At 36.2% G+C, this 22335-nt stretch overlaps 1 protein-coding gene across 5 annotated transcripts in view; it reads right to left on the bottom strand.

The window, feature by feature from the left end:
• The window catches only part of apba1a (amyloid beta (A4) precursor protein-binding, family A, member 1a), a 54713-nt gene that overhangs the window by 30814 nt on the left and 1564 nt on the right, over positions 1–22335 (bottom strand). For 3 of the 5 annotated variants that reach the window (XM_058775975.1, XM_058775970.1, XM_058775974.1), the window contains exons 1-2: positions 18834–19311; positions 4462–4581 (exon numbers count right to left, since the gene is read on the bottom strand). The gene's annotated coding sequence lies outside the window, so the exon portion shown is untranslated. Of the gene's footprint in view, positions 1–4461; positions 4582–8525; positions 8685–18833; positions 19312–22335 lie in introns of those variants that run through there. The other 2 variants (XM_058775972.1, XM_058775971.1) reach the window with 2 other exon arrangements.

The raw sequence follows: 22335 nt of genomic DNA on the forward strand, positions 1-22335 counted from the left end.
CTTGAAAAAAAAAAATACAACATTTATAAACGAATCTGCCGTTTTTTATCCTCCTAACTACAGCTGAATTGCATGTACAGAATTGTCATTTAGCATGGGTAGGATTGTAGTGAATTGTTTATTATTCCCTCAAGGAAGGTCTATTAAAATGACGTGGATCTCCTTCATTTCAAATGGTGTCTTGGGAAGCTTTGAGAAAAGACATAAATGAAGACACATTAGCATACTTTTCTAATTTGGCCAATCAATGGTATGGATCTAACCCTCCTCCCACCCACTCACATCTGCCTTCGGCAAATTAAATCTGACCTGTGACTCACTGTAACTGGATCAGCCAATAAAAACCCTCATAGCAACTGAAATAATTATATTTGTCAGAATAATGAGGACCGATGTTACAGTCACTCAGTAGGTCAAGGACATTCACTTTAGCCGTGACGATTCCTACAGAACTACTGCAAAATTTACACTATCAACGGAATTTAAAATAAAGTTAAATAAAAAAAAAAAATAATCCTAACCTATTCCTTATTATTTGATTTACTGGCTAAACCAGTGACTGGAGGAAGTGTATTATAAGGAGCGTGAAGAAAATTACTTGTGGCATGCATTGCTAATTATTTTAACTTTTGGTGAGCTACATGGTAAAACCCTGTTAATCCAGCCTTCATTATAAAATTAGTCTCTAGCAAAATATAGCCTTCAGGACATATGGGCTTGAAATCTTTTTTCAACAGGAACTACTGCAAGACTGGAAGTGATTCTTTTTTTAATCTTCCTCCAGCCTGACTGCTGATCCATCAGATGTAAACCAAAGCGAACAAACTCTTAGATGATGTAACTGTAGCATGTCAACTGACACACAGTATCTGTAAGAAAGAGCGGAACTAATGAAAACATCACACTTACCAGTGAAGATTTGCACGTGTAGCTGAATTTCACAATACTAATCCAACATAGAGCTTACTTAAAATAGTTTCTGCTCTGTTTTTTCATAGTCTCTCCTTGTCCACTTAATGCAGTGGAATCTCAGATGACTCCAGTTATCTCATTTTCAATGTCAAACCTCTCAGACTCCACCAAACAGTTTTTACAGAAACAAAAGTTACTCACGTATTTCCAATCAAAATATTCTGGGATCATTTATTACCCTCATGTCATTCCAAACCGTATGACTTTCTTCTGTGGAACACAAAAGGAGATATTTTGAAGAATGCGCTACTCGCTAATTTCCAAACAATTCCAATGAATGAAGACGAGAGCTTTCAAACTTTAAAAAGGAAGCAAAAAAACACTATTAAAAAGTTGAAAACAGTCCAAACCACTTCTTGTTCTGAATCCATAAAACAGAACCAAATTTGAGTATTCACAGATAATTGTTTCAGAAGACTTAGAATTTATTAAAAAAATTAATTGTTTGTGTTTTACTTTAAAAGGAAAAAAGAGGATGAGTAAATGATGACAGAATCTTCATTTTTGGGTAAACCTTTTAAAAAAGGTCAGTTTTTATACTGAATGAATAAAGAAAGAAAGTAAGAACCAGAATTACATAATTAAAGTTAAATCAAGAACGTGCCCTTCTTAAAATGTTCATTTCCCACTTGAGAATTCAGGAAATGTTTCACAGGGGGGAAAAACAAACAAACAAATAAAGGAATTACTCAATCAATCAATCAATCAATCAATGACACAAAGCAAGCGGTAAAAAGCTAGAGGATTTCCCCATGAGAGCTGATGTAAGGGTTTTTGTATAGTGACAACACCCCCATTATGACAATGGTGTGGTCCGTCTCCACTGCTTCTTCCTCTTCTCACTATTTATATCACACAATGCACAGCTGTTGCAATGGCAACAAACATCACCCGACCTTTTGCGCTTGAAGCAGAATGAAAATCAAAAGGATTGCCTGAGGATAAGAGTCAAATCCAGCTGCAATCTTATAGAGCAGATTAATTTAAGACTGCAAGATATACTTAAATAAGAAGCACAGTTTAAAAGCATGTCTGTGCTGAAATCAATCACAGGCTCTTTAACAGCTGCATTTAATACAGTCATTGCGGTTTAAACCTTTTACAAAATTAATATGTCTGTTTTGGAATTTAAGGATGTACTTTTATAAAAGGTGTAAACAGGTTTAAACATACGAATTATAACCTAATTGTTAAAATTAGAACAACACATAGGGCAACATAGAATTACTAATACTTTCTAATATATGGCTAGTGTTTTCCCACCAAAGTCATGTTATTCAGGAACTGGCAATTGTTAGCTAAAGAGAACTGGAACAAACAGAGTAGAAAGTGATATTTGGTGCATAAGAAATCCCTACCTGAAATGATTTCCAATTCAAACAATATTCCCAAAAAAACATCTTTTTACATTTTGGACAATGACCCATTTCATACTGTTGGGAATAGACCCACATGACCCGACAATGGTGGACAGAGGGAGAAATGAAAGTGAATGCCGTCCTAACCATCACTCCACAGTACAAGAAAACACGTTAGATTAAGAGTGACATTTTGTCCTGACGAGAGAGGAAATGAAAGTCTGGTGTTTAAGGACATATTTTCACTCAGTCAGTGAAGGAAAAAGTCATGCTCTGTTTCAAAACCTAGTGAGATGCCTCAGAAAACAGCACTTTAAGGCATCATATGTGCACTCCAGGCCCAACGGCTGATCCAGATTTAATTATGCCTCCTCCTAAGACACTTCATTTTAGCCAAATTATAAGGCAGGATCGCTTGTATCTTACATGGAAAAAGCAATCCCAAAAGAGCTCAATGAAGAAATAAATCCAAGTTCAATTTCATAGTAATGTTACATTTTTTTGTTGTTGGTGTGATTAAAAAGTTAATATTTTACACAATTTATGTGTGCTCTTTATTTTTTAAGATGGAACCAAACAGAATGGAATTTTGTATTTTTGAACCACATATGGGGCAGAACGCCAGTCCCCCAGTCTGACAAAGCAATTTGCTTTAAACATTTACAGCAAAATCAGAGTACAGGCAATTTTAGCTTAAAATTAAAAAAAGAATATAATCAATAATTATGAATTACAAAATTATAATAGGCTATTTGAAAAAGAAAGGAAAAAAAAGTTAGCTGATGGTAACTGTCTAGCTAACTATCTACCTGATGCTAACTTGAGCTAATTTTTAAATATAAAGTCTAAATATTTTTATTCGACCAACTAGTTATTATACATTTGATGGAAAAACAATGGATTTGACGTTCAGAATAGAATAACTAGAGTAATTGCCCATTGCCCCCTGGGGGTGTTTTACCCCACAGACTATGTTTGAGAAAAAAAAAAAATGTCATTCTGAAAATATAATGACATTTTTATTAAATAACATGTACTCCCTATCTACAGGCCCTACTGTTTTCATATCATATATAACTGCGATGTTCTACAAAACAACAAGCTTTAAAACACTTTCTTACTGCTGAAAATGAGATGATTTACTGTGAAATCCGTTTTCTCTCAGGTACATCACCAGTGTAAGCTTCATAGTGAAAACTTCAGCATCACTCTTGGTGGTTATTTTCCCCCCTATATTAAGAAAAAACTACTTATATGATAAAACAACACAAAACTGCAAATTCTTACTAAGTTTAATTATAAATTAATTTTAGAATTAAAATGTTATATAAAGTATTCTTAAAAATAGTGGTGTGACTTGAAATGTTTCATCCAGTTAGCTAAGCAACATGCTAACTCGACTGCAATATTGAAATCAATTGCAAGTCATGTCTTCCGTGCTATTTGTGAGCTTTTTGCATGGATAGCCCATGTTACTGCTGCCCATGTACATCATTCCTGTACAAGAGAAGAAATCGCTGAATAAAGTCATTTGTTTAGGTTTTCTTTGCGCATAAAAAGTATCCTCGTAGCTTCACAGCATTACGGTTGAACCACTGATGTCACATGGACTATTTTAATGATGTCCTAACTACCTTTCTGGTCCTTGAACATGGTAGTTGCATTGCTGTCTATGGAGGGTCAGAAAGCTCTCGGATTTTATCCAAAATATCTTACTTTGGTGTTCTGAAGATGAACGAAGGTCTTACAGGTTTGGAACAACATGAGGGTGAGTAATTAATGACAGAATTTTCATTTTTTGTGAACTAAGAGGTTCCATAACGGACAGCATACTGCCTTAGACGGCAGCTGTCTGCGTACAGAGCTTTCTAGAAAAGAGCTATTAGACTCAGAGGTTAGTCTACAAACTGAGAGGAAAAGATACTGAAACCTTCTTTTTCTTAATAGTTCTCACTCAGTGACACCGAGTCTCTTCAGTCCATCTGTTTACTTTGCATTTTTAGCTCTTGAGTTTGAGTACATTTTGAGTGAGATATGAAAACATCCAAAGAGTGTGAGATAGAAAGAGCAACGCAGAGACTGAGATATTGGATCTTTGTCAAATATATGACAAAATGAGACAGGCACTCACCTCCCAGGCTCATCTATCTTCTGTGGGTGAAGCAGTGCCAGTACCAGGGTAAAGCGGGATGTCGAGGTAGATGAGTTAGGGTCCTTGAGGTTGTTAGTGTCAGGGCTCAGTGTCAGGATGCTGAGGATGGAAGAAAGACATTTCAATGCAGATACAGAGACAGAGACATAGGTTAAATACCATAAATGTATTTAGATATTTTACTTTACTAGTGAAAATATCTGGATACATTTTATAGGGAAAAAATGGCAAATTGCTCAAGTTTTATTTATTTATTTTTGCTTTAGACATAAATGTAACACATTTTTGGCATAAACCTAACAAAAAATAATTAAATAAAATTCTAACCAAAGTTCGAGAGCTGCAGTTCCAACCAGGTTGATGTAAATGTTAGTTTAAACTACTGTAGGTTTTCAGGAATCACCTAATCATTCAACTACGATGGTAACGATGGCCTTAAGACCACAGTTGGCTAACAATGCTTTTGGCCCCAATTTATAGATACAAGTTGGGTCTACGTGATTTTAATCACCTGCTGGGTGGAAGTCTGATCTTTCAGAAAAGCTGTAGCATACCTATTGTCAACACACTGTTCAGTTTGAGCTATAATTCATGTCTGCAGTACAAACAGTGCAGGAGTGTAATATTTACGGATGGGTTAGGAGTTATAAAACCTGAGCACTAGCAAATGACGCTTGCTTTAGCCCGACACTCAAAGCACTTAATATAGCAAAGCAAATTTGCACTGTATCCTCCGTTATTAAAGATGCATAAAGTGGTCACAAAGTAAAACTGAAAAACATTTTAAATTTCAGTATCAGCCTTAAGCTCCTCAAATGCGTCTCTCGATCATGAAAACTGCAAAGCAGAAGAGACAAGATGAATCTACATTTAAACCCACAGCCACACCAAACTGTCAATTCAGAATACAAGAGACATGGGAGGAACCCAACAGAGATTCTACTTTAGCTGATGGGTATTTCAAGGAAGATAAATACATTTCTGAAATGTGTACAAGTCTGTTTTTTGTTTCATATTTAAGAAAATATTGCAGTAGTAAACATAAGAAAGCCAGTCTCTTTGAAAGGCTTACTCGGTTTGATCAACAGTTTATTCATACTATTCAGTTCTAATATCAGGTCTATAAATACTAGAAGCCAATCTATATATGATGATATTAATAACAGTAATATAATAATAATTATTTAAGCATAGTTATGTTTTTTGTAAAAAAAAAAAAAAAAAAAAAAAATGTTTCTGCATAACGGTTGTTGGACACTTAACTTGATCTGTCTGTTATTTTTCTTTAGGTCACCAGAAAGAAAGAAAGAACCAGTCATTTGACGGTTAGGCCTCAAAAACACTTCTGTTTTTTGTTTTTACTGTGGGGTCATGTAGGGGGTAAAAACTCATTACTTGTAATTGTAAAGTCATGAGACATGGTCACTGAGGCTTTGAGAAGCCACTTCACCCCGGGCTGCTCTAGGGGTTTGTCCCTGCAACAAGAGCACTGGAAGTCACTTTGAATTAAAGCATCTCATAAATGACAACTTGCTGGTTCGGTGAACACAATAAAACATGTGAAAGATATTTTGACTAGACTAGAATAAACTATATTATTTAGGCAGGCTTTAGCTAAACATTATTTCACAGGATAACAGGATTTGTTGCTGTACTGTCTCATTTTAAAAATCCCGTAATAGGCTATTTATGGCAGGTTACACCTTGACAACTTCCCCCGAAACTGGAGTCTGTGGTCTCAAAATGCGCTCAATGACCTGTATATTTTGTATAACAGAATGCTGAAAGGATGACATATTTTTATCAGCCAAAAGTCAGAAACAGGTTAGCATTTTAGCACATCTCGTTCCACTGTCCTGAAGTCAATGGGTTTTTTGAATAGGCTTTTGGTTAAATGCTCAAGTTATTTTTTTTATATATTTATTTTTATTTATATTTTGTTTTATTCTACAACATAAAATACATCAGTAATACCCCATTGTGATTTTTTAAACCTTTACCTTATCTTAAGGACAGTAAACGTCACCGAACAGGTAAAGTCATCTATTCACTAGTTTGCTTTTATAGTCTGTTTATAATTGAGCTCTTGCAAACTATTCTAACTCAAACTTTCAGGGAAGATATCTGTAGATAGACCCACCCTCTGGGATCATTTGACAACCAATCATACATATGCATCCTTTCTCATACTAAAAAACATCCCCATCTAGCCCTTCTGCAACTGAACGTTCCACACACATTCATCCAGCATACAGTGCTTCTTTTAGGCTACTGCCGGTATCTAGGCCACAGGCTCCATCATATCTGTCCTTAGCTGACAGTGGCAGTTAAATTTGTGCTATGTGAAAGCCTCTCCCAGGCCTTTTTCATTCACCAGTTAACAGCACTCCTACCCTGGGGTGAGCGATGTGTGTGTGCGCGCATGCGTGTGTGTGTGTGAGTGATGGACGCATTTCTGCTCCCCTTCACTATCTGTTCATGTCCAGCGCTGTGATTTTGGGAATTGTGCCCTGTCATTTCACACAGCCACCAGGCCATTTTGCTTCCAGAGAAAAAAAATCTTCCTAAAGATAATATGACACGTGCAGGATGGAAACGGTTTTCTTCTCATTTTATGAACAAGACGGCGGTAATTGAATGTATGACTAAAGGGGGCTTCATCCCACATGTGCTTGTGATAAAAAGCTACTGTCAATGTATATACATAAAACTATCTGTAATGATCTGTGATTTGGGAGAGCTGTTTTTTTTGCTAGGAGCACCATCACCTTTCCAACTTGTGAACAGATTGTATTTCCACATTCTAATTGTCCTGAGCATTTGATCCACAGGATCATCATCTAGAATCATCTAGGACCATCATCATCTACACACACACACACACACAAATATATTCTGTTTCTTTGGTTTAATATGCATGTTTAACATGGTTACACATTTAACAGACACTAAACACTGAAAGTAAAGTCACTGGATGGAGCTAGAATTATTTTCTAGCAATATTTTTAAATAATGAAAAATTAAGAATTATTAGACAGAGTATACTCTATGAATTAGTCTAACATACAGTAGCAAGATATAATTGGACTATTTAGCAAAAGGTCTGATTTAAGTAGTACATTCATCTGGCCAAAAACTCTAGAAAAAAAACTTAGACAGCAAGACTATTCTATTGAAAGAGATTCTGGAAATGCCCCTTTACTGTTTTCAATGTAAATTAAATTATAATTCATAGTTTTTAAAAATGCAGTAAATATAAGGCAATGTTAAACCATTTACAATTTTTCACTGTACATGGTATGGTAACTTACAGTTAATTTTACAATTTTTTACTTTAGCATTTTTACAGTCTTTTTCTTGAAAAATTACAAACATTTTACAGTGTATTTGTACAGTGTAGCTGTTACCAAGTCCATAATTCACAATGATACTTCCTCCAGTGAAAAATCCTTCCCTTGTTCTCCTACATCAAAATCAATTGACGTATTTGTTTAGAAATGTTTTGGACTTTTTTTTTTTTACTTGTTAACGGTGCTCGATTTGTGCATATTTCTTTCCTGATTCAGATTAGATTAATTTTTCACTAAATAGAGGACTTGTATTTAGCCGGAAACAATGATCTGAAGTTAAAAATGTCTTGATTAATTTATTACAAACATGTAGACTTCACAAGATGTTAATCGAGTCGTATGGATTACTTGTGAATTATTGTGATGTTTTTATCAGCTGTTTGGACTCTCATTTTGACGGCACCCATTCACTGCAGAGGATCCATTGGTGAGAAAGCGATGTAAAGCTACATTTTTAGAAAATTTGTTCTGGTAAAGAAACAAACTCATCTACTTCTTCTATGGCCTGAGTACATTTTTTAAGCAAATTTTCATTTTTGGGTGAAATTTAATGATATAGGCCTATGTTGTTTGTTAGTTGTAATATACTGTATACTGGCTCCAATATGTCATCCTGTATTACCGTCTAAAAGTACTGACTATTTACAGACATATTTCACAACATACATTTCTGCTCATGGATGTTCAGTTTACCTGCGAAGCAAACACATCTTTGTTTCCAGGTGGACTGAAAGAAAAAAAATGCATGTCTTTTTTTCCGCAAGTGGAAAATCCAATCAGATTATAGCAGATCAATAAAGTACTTTCCAGTTTAGTGTGAAAATGCATCAGATGGTCAGTGAAGGCACTGTGGGCGGTCCGTGGGCATGGCTTCTCAGACTCAAACTATCTATGAATAGGTCTTTCAGTAGGCAGAGAAAGAAAGTCAGAGCGTCTTTTCTCTTGCTTGTTCAACCGTATCAAATTGTCTAACATGAGAGGAGGAGCACACGCTATCTTTAACCATATTCAACAATATCTAGAAGGGCCTTTGCCATTTCTTCCGTTTTCTATATCCCTGCTCTTCCCAACAACGCAAGCAGACAGAAACTGATGCCTGTATCTCTTTAAGGCAAGCCTGCATACAATCTGCATTATCTTGGTGGCTTTCTGGAGCTTAATGCGACAGAGTAGCTTTGCTGAACTCCAGATCAACCTGATTAAGTCACTTTTGTGAGATTATGTGCGATTAGTCACTAACAGTATCATCAGATGATGTTAAAGGAACAGCTCAAAATGAAAACATCTTCTTTTGTGTTCCACATTAGAAATTAGGTTTGGAATGACAGGAGGGTAAAAAAATAATGACAGAATTTTCATTTTTGGGTGAACTATCCCTTTAAGCTTGCACAAAATAAACAGAGGAGCAATGCAGAAGAAATCTGGCTAATTTATTTGGAAGATGATAGTAAAGAGATTCAGAATAATTATTTGTTCTGCATAAGAGAGCTGCGGCGGAGTGAGAGAAGTTATACTGGTATAATTTAAAAATTGTTCGAATAAAAATCGATAAAACAAGGGCAGGGACCCATGTGTCTCAGCTGAGCATGAGTTCTGCGGCGTGTTTGGAGAGAGAGGGGTGAGAGACAAGAGAGACGTGGGTGGTCACATCGGTCTGTAATTACTCCCTCTGGAGCTGCAGGTGAAGAGAGATGACCTTTCCACAAGCTAAAAGCACAGCGCGCACAAATCACCTGACAACTCGTGCAGGAGTCTGGGCAATCATATGAAATATCTAACAATGAACAGATGACATCAAAATACTCATCCTGTAGAGCAATATATGTGTTTCTGAGATGAACTGTTCTGACTATTCGATGCTCAAATCAACATGTCATCAGTGAATTCCAAAATATATGAGAAAAATTAATTAATAGATGTTATACTTGAATACACCACTTCAATTATGAACATGCTTTTAATTTTTCGTATTAAAATTGATTTTCATATTTATTAGGGGCATAACTTCAAAAATGTCTAATGGACAAAACTGTCCTGATATCATAATGAAGAAACAGGCCTTATTAAAAGAATGACATTTTAGAAAAAAAAATATATATATATATATATATATATATATATATATATTTTTTTTTTTTTTTACAAAACTGCTTTATTGATTATAAATATTTGTCATGTGGTATGAACAACAAGGCCATATGGTCCAATGAACTTGAAGAAAAAAAAGTAAATGATATAATAGAGGACCTCTGCAGACCCTCCTGACTGTGTGTAAACATAAAATATAACTTTCATAACTAGACAAGATTAGTTCAGGTTGTGAAATGCCATGTGGTATGACTCCACAAAAACTTGATGTTTACAAAACAATAAAATAATAATAATCTCGTTGAAATGGTTTAGATGTGTATACTTACATTTGTTCAGGGTGTAAGGAAAATATGTCTTTACTTTGTACTTGATGGTTAAACCACATAACATTTTTATGGTGTGTTTACGCTTTTATTAGTTTGGTTCTCTTAGTTCTTTTGAAAGAAAATGATACATTTAGTCCTGGTTCACTTAGCGTTCACATTGTCATTTTAAGACCAAACCTAAAGATACAAAATAAAAGGCATTAGATATATGGACAACCTTATGGACAACTGGACTTTTATGATGCATATTTTGCGAACTTAAGAACAAACTATGCTGTGTGCTAGGCAAAATGCGCTCGTTGTATGTGTGCACATACTGTATGGTGGTATTTAAACCCGCTGATAACTCAAGAAGTGCTTATAAAATGTGTAAAGGAGTCAAAAGAGCAGCAAGAATTTCTCCATTGCAAGAAGATGCAGTTTCAAAGCCTGTACTCAACCCTTATGAGCAACATCACGACTATTACAAGAACAAATGGGTATGTATGATCGTTCTATCCTGTTTAGAGTCAAATCTTGTGACTTCATGGCATGTTTTTGGTTCATTTAGATGTCTTTGGTCCATGTTGCATTCATATTTCAGTCAAAGCACAACAAAGTTTGTTCGGAAGTGGACCAAAACCCATCTTTTCAGGAGTCTTGGTCTGCTTGTTTGGTGCACACCAGGGTTCCAGTGGCAACGTTCACACCAGAGTTCATTGTAATCAAATCAAACCTGACCAGTGTGAACACTCTCTCAGTCAAAGCGCACCAGAATTCGGTTTGAAGCACTTGTTTGGTGCGCTCCAGGGTTCAGGTGGCAACATTCACACTTACTCAAATGAACTGCACTTACAGAGCAATTGCTTAATTTCTTTGGTCACACTTTATTTAAGATCCAGTTCTTACTATTAACAAATCATTAACTACAACTTTTGCCTCAATAAGGGTAGGATTATAGGGATGTAGAATATGTTCATGCAGAATATGTGCTGAAAGGGTTAGTTCACCCAAAAATGAAAATTCTGTCATTAATTACTCACCCTCATGTCATTCCAAACCCATAAGACCTTCGTTCATCTTCGAAACACAAATTAAGATATTTTTGATGCACTGATGCAACGCAGATATGCGGATACGCGTGGCGCAGCTGACAAAGAACAACATACACTGTTTACGTTCAGTTGATACTCTCCAAAATGGCACCAGGGTGATGCGGAGGAGACAAAAAATTTTTTCGTTCTTTTGCGCACAAAAAGTATTCTTGGAGCTTCGTAAAATTACGGTTGAACCCCTGATGTCACATTGATTATTTTAACAATCTCCTTGCTACGTTTCTGAACCTTGATCTTGTAAGCAATCCTTGCTGTCTATGGGAGGGTCAGAGAGCTCTCAGATTCCATCAAAAATGTGTTCCGAAGATGAAAGGAGGTTTTTTTTTTTTTTATCAAATCAAATATGCTAAGTGTTAACATGCCTTTCCCAGGTGAAAAACTTCCATGCAAAAGTGCACTTCCATTATGTACTTAAAGTGCTCTATTTGTACTTAATATACTAAAAATTATCCTTTAGTAAAATTAAGTGTACTCAACTGTGCTATTTTGAGGCACCATGAATATGAACTAAAATGCACTTTTAACATACTATGTTTGTATTTAAAAATATATTTAGCTATCACTTGTAGTACACTTGAGTGTACTAGTGAATGAAAGATGGGTTCAAGTGTACTACTAGTGCGTGAAAATAGAGCACTAGTAGAACACATTATGGAAGTGTACTTGTTTTTCACCTGGGTTAGTGTCATTCAATTTAAGCATCTCTTAAAAATCATGCATGCTTTTCCAAGGCTTATGAAACTAACATGAATACAAACACTACATTTCAAAGGACTCATTTTAAACTAGACGTTTAAAGATTTTTCCTTTTCTTTTACTCTTAGATGTCATTGGCCCACCTATTACTCAAATATTAAATAGTCTTGATTTTCCTTGAACGAAGCTCCATAACATGTTTGTTTTGTTTTGTTTTGAAGCAGCAGGGGTTATATCATCTCAAGGCTCCCGGCATTAAGCTGCCTTACATTACGCCGGGCTAATCTCTGCCTGAGGCTGGTTTAACCACCAAACATCCCCAAAATCTACTGAGCATGGGCTCTGAATCCCAGACAGAGCAGCTCTCATGTGGAGCGACCTTCAAGTGCTCATGAATTAACACTGCTGCTTTATACACACACCGTAGCCGTAGGTTCACGCTCGATGCTGAGACAATGAAGTGTGGATCGTGAGAACTTGGAGAGGCCGTGCAGCATCACAACAAAGGAAAGCCCCATCTTTTTTGTAGTTCATACAATCCAGTGCTGTTAATCTCGAGGCTTTTGTAGGTCTTGGACAAAACATACACAACAATGTGTCTGTCAGCCGGCCTAAACTGAGATCAGTTTGCCAAACATCAGAGTAATTCTCTCATGAGATGAGAATGACAACCAGAAAATGTGCCAAATGTACAATCAAAGTGAGCAGCAAACAGATTATTCACATAGCGATTGTCAATGTCTGCTCTCTCCCCATCAGCCATTAGCTGACAGAGAGAGACAGAGAGAGAGAAAGTGAAGCAGAAGAGATTTTTTTTTCCTAGAATAAACCAGGACACCTGTCCTCCCACAGGGCTTATAGCTTTGTAATCTGCAGTGTTAATGCTGCACTGCTAATAATGTAATAATATCACTGTCAGATGGTTTATGATCATTCACTCACTGCTACCTATCATTCGCATCTCTTCTCAATAAAGTACAACACATTGATCAAAGCATATTGAAATTCAAATTGAGAGTCAAAACAGATTGATTAAGAAAAATAAATTAGCATTACAAGTCTACAAGTACTGCAAGAGGAGGTCTAAACATTAACAATTCATTAGATTATATATGCAAGAGTGGAACAAGTTTTCACATGTGGAAGGTCTATATTGCATTAATGTTTGCTTTCTTTAAAAAAAAAAAAACATGATATTTACTTAATACGTAACATATATCAGCACATTTTTGTAATAGCTTTCAGGTTAACAAGTGAACAAAACAAAAACCACAATAAGGTGCGTTTAAATATTTCAACTATTTAATGAAGAACGTGGACTAAAAGATGATATAATACCAATTTTACTTTGATATCAGGACAAGTTGTCACATGTAATTTTATTAATTCATTGCATTATCCGTAGACCGTATTACTTTTTCCATTTTTTTTGTTTCATCAACTGTTTAGTACCATAATTGTTTTAATATATAATATTTGCTGAAAATATAAAAGCCAAAGTCTTGTTTTCTGTGAAAATGAAGAGAGTTTATGATTAAAACAAGAAGAAATATCTGCCATGGTCTCAGGAAAATAAACTTAATTCAAAGGGAAAACAAGTTTTATATCCAATTGACAGATTTTTGTTCTTGTTATAAGCATATACTCATTTCATGTTGTTAAATTTGCCTCTCAAGTAAATGTATCTTAATTTCAGGACGTTTGGTTTTTGTATTGAAAAATAAAAATACAGAGGATGAAATTCATGTTTTGCAATGTGATGTAACAGCTAAAGCCATGATTTTATTCATTTAAGACTTTCTGCTCTGATTTAACACCTTTTAAGGCCTGCAGAAACCCTGTTTTACTTATTTTGTTCCCATTGTGAAAACTTACCCCATAGAGTTTAACACATGTCCTGTTTGGGATCCCAAGATAAACTGATGTCAAATGAACTCTGAACTTCAAAATGTCCCCAACCACATCCTAAGGAATCTTCTATGCCCAGTAGAAACAAAATAATCTAGCAAAATCAACATCACAAAATCAGCTTTGCTAAAATTATTGAGGAGATTGTGATATTAATGATTACCAATCAAGTCATTTAGAAAAGTCTATTATGCATGGTCAGTTAAAGTCTCTGTTGTCACTGTATTAATATTCTGTCAGCTTTGCTTTCTCACCAGCATCACAGCTCAGAGGATTATGCCTATTAAAATGTATTCATACTAGAAACATGACCTAGTCGTTCCTTCCTGCAGATTCCTAAAAATTAATTACAACTTCTAAAAATTTTGCCAGGCTTAAAGAACAAGTCGAGATTGTTAAATCAGCCTATAATTAAGCACAGGCTCTTCAGTCTGGCTCTTTCTATTAATTTTGCTGCAGTGCCTTATAGAACATTCATTATAATTCTATGCAAGTAAATTTGAATCTAATTATGACCAAACCTCTTTTACAAGCAGCCTCCATAAGTTAATGACTCCTTGATAAACAACAAAGGGAACAAACAAACCACTGCCAGATGGTGCAAAACAAGTGTAAAGAATGTTTTGGCTTGATAAAAGAAAGCTTTTATCTCTTGCAATTAAAGTAATCACAAGATGGAAAACTGAAAACTTCCATCCAATCCATTAGCATTTGACAGTCTAGTTATTCAGGACTGAATTTTCCTTCCTCTTTGAACTTAGTAAAGGAATATAGTTCACCTAAAAATTAAGAATCTGTCATCATTTACTCATCCTCACGTCGTTCCGTTCATGTTTTTTTTTTCTATATTATGGAGTCCAAAACTTTCAAATTTGAAAAAGTTTGAAATGACTTGACAGGCATATTGCGAGTTTATATTGTAAGTGACACAATCACTTTGTATAATGAGGAGATTTATCTAAACGTCAATTAACGTCAACCCTCATTGTTTCTTGCATGCTCAAAATTACATTTTTTGTCAAACGGTTCTTCTAAATGTTAAAAACTGAGCTCTCACATCATCTACAAAGGGCAACTTCATCTTCTTTTATGACAGTCTGTCCACTGCTCTGTCCTCCACGCTCTGCATATTACAGTATCAGCTAACCTACTTTTACGCTGACATTTAAATCACGTCAAAGCACTTAATTAGTTGTAACATTTTTGCACGCCTATAATTCACTCAGTCACTTTCAATGCTGCCGTGTAAATGAATAGCCGTCGTTAAACTCCAGTCAGTAACGGTCTGAATATGACTATTGATAATATTACTAGAGTAAAAGGTGTGTGAAAACATTCACTGTGTTGACACAAGGACGTGACCTCCGGTAATGAAGGCGTGCGTGTTGACATGGTTTGAATGAACAAAACTTTACAGCACCTATTAAAGGTCTTTGGAAATAAATGGATAAAATATTCCATCCATGCCTTGAGATCTTCATCACAACCACAGTAATCATTCTGTCCTCGTAGATATTCACACTGCATTTGTTTAAAACAATTCAGACACTGCCTTGGAGTGGAGTTCCTCTGTGTTGGCCCTGAGAATACTGATGAGAAAATCTTTGACTAAGTCAAAAAACAGACTGTGAAAGCAGTTTAATCATTTCTCTGAATGTAGTGACAGAAATTTGCTGACTTGAAAGGCCACGCAAGACAAATAATACATGAGGAAAACTGGCCCAAGGCCGCATCGGACTCCTAGTATTTGTGAAGTGCAGCTGCTTCACTTTCAAGATTTCATATGAAGCCACCAAACAAAACTCAACACACGCTGCTTAAAAATTAATACAATCCCAAACCCTGGAGCCGGCTGCATCCCAGGAGAGCCTCAGCTCTTTAAACATACTGTTTAAAACAGGTAAGAGAATTTGCTTTCTCTCACTAAACAACCTGACGGCACAAAAATGTGCTATTCATTAACTGGATGAATGTGTGAATGATTTATTAATATGTATTAAATAAGAATATTATGAAATATATATCTGGTGTAGAAAAACACATACACTACTGTTCAAAAGTATGTTCAAAAATGTTTTCGAAAAAGCCTCACCAATCATTTATTTTATTAAGAAATACAGTAAAAACCATAATAATGTGAAATATTATTACAAATTAAAACTATTGGTTACAATTCAAATGCATTTATAAATGTAATTTATTCCTGTGATGAAAAGCAGAATTTTCAACAGTCATTACTTCAGTGTCACATGATCCTTCAAAAATCACTTGATGCTCAAGAAAGAGTTCGGTAACACTTAATTTTAAGGTCCAATTCTCACTATTAACTAGTTGCTTATTAGCATGCATATTACTAGCATATTGGCTGTTTATTAGTACTTAGTAGGCTCATATTAATGCCTTATTCTGCATGACCATGTTTTAGATCCCTTAACCCGACCAATACCTAAACTGAACAACCGCCTTACCAACTATTAATAAGCAGCAAATTAGTTTAAGGGAAAACTTTTAATAATAATGAATATGTGTTCCCTAATCTAAAGTGTTACCAAGATTTCTTATTGTTAACAATATTAAAATCAGTTCATATTCTGGTGAAAACTATGTTGCTGTTTTTTATTAATAGAATGTTCTAAAGAAATATTTATTTAAACATTTATTTGAAACAGAAATCTGTTGTAATATTATAAATGTCTTTACTGAAACTTTTCATCAATATGATGCATACTTGCTAAAAAAAGTATCATTTAAAAAAAAATCTTACTTACCCCAGACTTCTGAATGATAGTAAATGCACGTTTTTTTCTTTTTCTTTCTCTTTATGCCAAAACACTAGCATATCAATGAATATTAAAAAAAAAAAAGTAATCTAATCCCTCATACGATAAGCTTCAAATCTGTATTAAAACAGTACAAAATGTTGAACTTAAATATCCAATTAAATCAAAACTGGGGTTTTAGAGAGTGTGATTTTTTATCCTGTAACATCTGTAACTTTATTATTAATATTTGCAACTTTAAGGTCATAAATATTCTAGTGTATTCTAGTGTAGTTAAAAGAGTCTAGTGACTCTTTTAAATAGAGTCAATTCTTTTGACAAAATATTGATATCACCTCGTCAAAAATGTCATCCAGTGAAGTGCTCTTTACACTGTGAAGGTCTCAGAATGTTGCAAATACCACCTTCCAACAGCAATTAGCAAACATTCTCAATATCCCAAATAAAGCATAATACAACAGAGTGAAAAAACAACTTTTTTTTTTTTTTAATAAAAATTTCCCCCCAATTTTCTTTTTCAATAGGAAATATGTGCTATATATATTTTTTTTTAAAAAAGGGAATATACAGCATAACATACAGGAAATCCCCCTATGGAAGCCGACTAGAAAGAGCGTGATATCCATACAGAGAGAGCAGTAATCAGAGTAAACCCATAATACTGCAGGTCAAAGATCCCTTCTGGGAGGGACATTTCCCATTTCAGCTTTTCCACTCATTTGCCTAGAAAGACCTACAACTGGGACCGGAGGCTTCACTCAGCTCACAAACAAGAGCTTATTTAAAAACATGGCCAGCAACAGCCAGAAAAATACTAGAAAAAAATCAGTGAGTGCCTCTAGGGAAATTCAGTTTAGGATCACCTTTGATCTCTTCTCTCTGTGCACGGTGACAAATATCCATGTGTGCTTGGATGGGTCTATAGCAAATAACCTCTAAAATGTCTGTCTTCTAAAAACAGTCACCATGAGCAGTAGTTACCACACAACTTACTGCACGATATATAAACACCGATGAGTCTTAAATATCAGAGGTATAAAAAATATATAAAATACTGTGGCAGTAAAATGGTACGTGATACCATGATATGTTTACTGAAATATTTGGCATGCCATGGTAACTTGTCCAGACAAATGAATGAATTAATTAATAAATTAATTACCGTAACAGTACCATTTGTAAAGCTGCTTTGAAACAATCTGTGTGACTTGACTATTCATTAAGTGCCTGAAAATACACAAGCAATTCTGGAAATACAGGACCAAGTCTGTCTTCAGTACCTGCTAACATGTGCCAGATATATTAGAATTGCAAAAAATATCAGAAGTAGCCTACTGTGCCAGTAACACGGTACTTTGATGCATATGATGCTATTTAAGTGTTTACTGAAATATTTGGCATGTCCATTAAATAAATAAAGTACTTACAGTAACACAGTAACATTTTCATATATTCTATGTGATATGTATGAAATTCCAAGGTGCTTCCAAGATGACTATATTATTTACAAAACCCCACACAATAGCACAATACCATATACAGAAAAAAACCCCCAACAATATTTGTATAAATACCCCAGTAGAGCAGTGCTCAGCAAATTTGACTGTCCAGAACACAATCACACATATGTTCATAGTAACATCACACAAAATGGACTATTTTCACCTGCTTAAGACACTCATGCTAATGCACAGATGTCAAATCTTCCCTCTGATGTTATTTTGTTATTTGCTCAGTCATGGCTTGATACGTGAGAAGGCTTTTAAGAGTCTTCTGAGAACACTCCCATATCCAGAGCTCTTCAAACCGAAGCATTTACACATACATTTGTCACCGAGCAACACTTAATGACTTTCTGCCCAATTCGCTATAATGTATTTGCAAAGGGCGGGTCGTTACTGTTACCCACTCCCTGGTTCACTGACGTCCTTAAAAGCAGCGTACTGCGACATAAACCACGACATTTTTTCCGGAAAGGTATTAAAAGTAAACTAACCTGTCACAACAACGCATAAAACACAAGCATTTCAAAAGTTTAGTTGGAAATACTCCTTAAGAATCAAAACACCAATGCAATGCGTAAACTGCGTGTTTTCGCAGCCCTACCTGCACAGACAGCAGCAGAAGCATCACTCGGAGAGAGTAAAGGTGTGATATTGCGGATGGATGTAGCTTATAACGTAAGAATGTGTGAGGCGAGGTCTAACGTAGGCTTTTCTTTATCAACCAACTGCAAGACCTGTCCTTGTCATTTCGCCTTCTTCTCAGTCAGTTTTCACGCGAGTGTTTTGCTCTCCCACCTGCACAGCATCCGACGCCGCGCAGTGAGTCTGCATCTAGGGCATGTATTTGGCAGGAAAGCAGGTTGGTAATGCCTACAGCGCAAGCGTATTCAGAGGGCGCCATTCAACAGCAGAGCACTATTTTGCAAAAACGCCGAACTGCTGTGGACCACGGAGATAGAAGGGAGTGCGCGTTTACAATCACGGCGATCTAGAGAGAGAGACTACAGTGAGTCATCAATTGTGGCACTTCAACATCCGTAACGGAGATTACGTGAAATCTGTGTCCAGCAGCTTTAAAGTGAGGCTGATTCATTTTCACACTCCTCCTACATAAACATACTCTTAATTAGTGGTGTGCTTTTCGTAAAGCGGTGTTTTGAATCTCTTAATTTAATTCACTAGCTATGTTTACATGCAATAAAATAATCCCTTTATAATCGGATTGAAGGCTCAACCGGACTGAATTGTCTTCAAACACCTCAATCGATCCGAACTAAATTTCGAGTGTAAACCTGAAATAATCCGATCAACAGAAAAAATAAACATACACGAACCCAAATAATAATAGGCCTGTAATAATAGCCTAATAACAATATGATTTAAAAAAAAAAAAAAAAGAACTTGCTCACATGCAGTGCCATGCACATGGTTACATACCGTATGTTTTGTCTCACGCTTAAATTAAATAGCCTATACTAAATATTTGCTCTGACTGCTTTCACTAATAGACGCCATACTGAATTTAAAGCTGATAAAAACGAAGATTACAGTCTTTACAATCAAACATGGAACACACTGTATAAGGTCCAAAGACTACCTAATTTTCACCAACTCACAACTTTCAAAACTTTTTTATGGAGTTTTTGTCTACTGAAAGTCTATTGACAGACATTTTGTCAGCTGAACAATCATTGCTATACAACAGTACAATCCATAGGCCTACTTCTCTCCTTCACAGTTGTCAAAATTAAAAAAAAATGGTATTACCTGGAGTGTTTTGCCATATTTGTTCCATTATTTTTAAAACATGTGATGCATTCCATAATGAACAAACACACCCATACACTGAACGAGAGTCATCTCCTTCATGAACAAACTAAACTGAACAAAACATCTTGTTCATGAAAGCGGTTCGGTTGGCTGATTGAACCTGAGTTGACTACCAAACACAGAACGTCCCCCTAATGTTAGCACATGGTTCTCATTTGTTTGTTTTTTAGAACCAAAACTAGGAACATTCTCTGAAGCAGGTACGTTTCCTCCGAGGAGGCAAGGGAGGCAGCGCCTTCTCAAATATTGGATGAAAAAAAAAAGTACAAAAATAAAACGTCATCAATATTACAAAATATAACATTAAAATGTGTATAAATCACTCGTTTTTCTAAAGAAACATTGTCCAACAGCGACACTAGCAGGTAGTGTCCGTGTCTCTCTCGCCTCCACTGAGCCCATTGATTTTTAACAAACCCCCAATGCATGCGGTGAGTTTGGTGGATGGTAATTGGGAGTTAAGTCACCTGAGAGAAGACAATGCCTCCATCGCGATATGACCAAGTGGCAACGCTCTCTCTTGAAACCAACACGGAAGTGACCTAAACTGCAATTCACTGGCTGGCCGCTAGAGACTGGCTCCAAAAGGAAGTCAATCTAGACAACCCATGTTTAAAATGCCCAACTTTACAGCGGAAACAAATAGGCTATGTTTACAGCCTGGTACAAAAAGTGGTTTTGGTCTATACAGCTAATTATACCCTTCATGACTGTGAGAAGGGTGATTTTTTTTTTATAACTCATCTGTTTAAATTATATTAAGCCTTAAAGTTCTGCATAATTAAAGGAGCCATAGGTGATTGTCTTCAGAAACATTTTTTGTTATTCTAGTTGAAAGTCTCTTCACATCCCGATAGCAATCATTAAGTTAAGTGGTGTAAATGTATTTATCTGTATTTATATATTCTGTGGAAGGTGTAGGACCAAGAAATGTTCGTCCAATCAAAATGCTCGGTCCGAGCGTTTTAATTGGATTTCCTACCTGCCTGTCAACGTATGTATTTGCATACCTCTGCACACCCTGTTCGCGCAGACACGATACGTCATCGGCGCGTTCACACACGCTGTGCAGATAGAGCAAGAATGGCAGGCAAACATCAACAACCCAATCTTCCTTCCTGGTATTGTAGTACTTTTACTAACTGTGCTGTAAAGTTTTCTCACCGGTGAATGACACATGATGTAGCCCAGTGGTTCCCAATTCCAGTCTTCGCACCCCGCGCTCTGCATATTTGCATGTCTCGCTTAGTTAACACACCCCATTCAGATAATCAGCTCGTTAGAAGAGAGCTCCGTGCATGAACTGTGTTCTGATTGACATGCTCCCTACACAGCGTTCATTGCTCTCTACTCCCTGAGCAGGGAAATCCGTTGAATTTTATTTCACTTCGGAACATTCACTCACGGATTTGCGCTGCACAGTGTCTTCACACACAGACGAAACTTACTAGAGAAGTGTTAAGTGTGACATAATATACCTTGGTAAATAAATACAATTTAAATTCACGTCTCGCACACTTTAATGCCCTTTGTATGGAACATACAATTTGAATTGGAATCATGGCGGAATATCTGGTGATGTCCACTTCGCAGGGCACTTATTACGGTCGAACAGAACAACCGTCGGACGTGATAAGATATGTGTATGAAATGTGCAGAGCGGGGAGGGCGCGAGGACTGTAATTGGAAACCGTTGATGTAGCCTATTGTAGTAATTTAATGTTGTCTCTGGTATTCTGCTCTTTGAGCGTATGTGCGTTCAGGGGGCGTGGCTTTGGACGGCGATTGCAGGGAGGGTGGGATGTTCGCTTTCAGTGCTATCAGGCTAAAGTTAGCATTTTCCAAGATCTCCTATTGCACCCATTTGTGGCCACTTGAGTGACAGGTGGATTGCCGCTGCTGTCACCACTGTCCAGCGTGGGCGTGGTTTCAGCAACCAGCTCCATCCACATCCCGCCTCTTTGCCCTTTTTCGATTATCCTGGAGTGACAAGATGCACTGCCAAGATGGCAACGGCCGTCTCCGCCCACTTTGGGCTTCAAAATTGCTCTTCAGAAACCTACGGGTGACTTCACGGACATTATCAATGTTTTTTTTTTTTTAAATGTATTTATTCTTCTTTTTTTTTTACAGTCTATGTATATGACAGATTCCCACCTCTTGTGTCCTTGCGCGTTCCGTGTTCATGAATAAGTCTGAATGAACAATATGGTGTTAATGGGAAGACTAGTAACCAACTCACTGAGTAAAAACAACTAAGTAACCAACTCACA

The sequence above is a fragment of the Onychostoma macrolepis genome, chromosome 05, assembly GCF_012432095.1.
Source record: "Onychostoma macrolepis isolate SWU-2019 chromosome 05, ASM1243209v1, whole genome shotgun sequence".
Taxonomy (NCBI): Eukaryota; Metazoa; Chordata; class Actinopteri; order Cypriniformes; family Cyprinidae; genus Onychostoma; species Onychostoma macrolepis.